Here is a 387-nt window from a genome sequence, read left to right on the forward strand (position 1 = left end):
CCACGCCCATCCCACGGGGCGGCATCACCCCAGCAGTTCTGGATTTCAGCCCCAATTGGCTTCAGGATGGGGGGAAGGAGCCAGGCAGCGAGCAGGATGCCCCTTCCCCACCCCCCTCACAACGTATCAAGTCTCAAATAAAAGCCTCAGAGGTTCTGGAGTCGTAACACACGTATTAAACCACCCCAGGACCCTTCCTAACCCAGCTTCTGCCAACAACCACAGGGTTAACCAGCTACACCACGTCAGAAACCCAAAGGGTCACACTCGGGGAGCACAAGGAGACCGGCATCGCCACCAATATTGCACAGGCGCAGCCCCGGAGGGCTGCGAAGAGCCAAGGGAGCGGCGCCTCTGCACCCACCGGGCCCCTGGGAGGAGGCCTCA

This window comes from Buceros rhinoceros, unplaced genomic scaffold, assembly GCF_000710305.1.
Source record: "Buceros rhinoceros silvestris isolate BGI_N320 unplaced genomic scaffold, ASM71030v1 scaffold24576, whole genome shotgun sequence".
NCBI lineage: Eukaryota > Metazoa > Chordata > Aves > Bucerotiformes > Bucerotidae > Buceros > Buceros rhinoceros.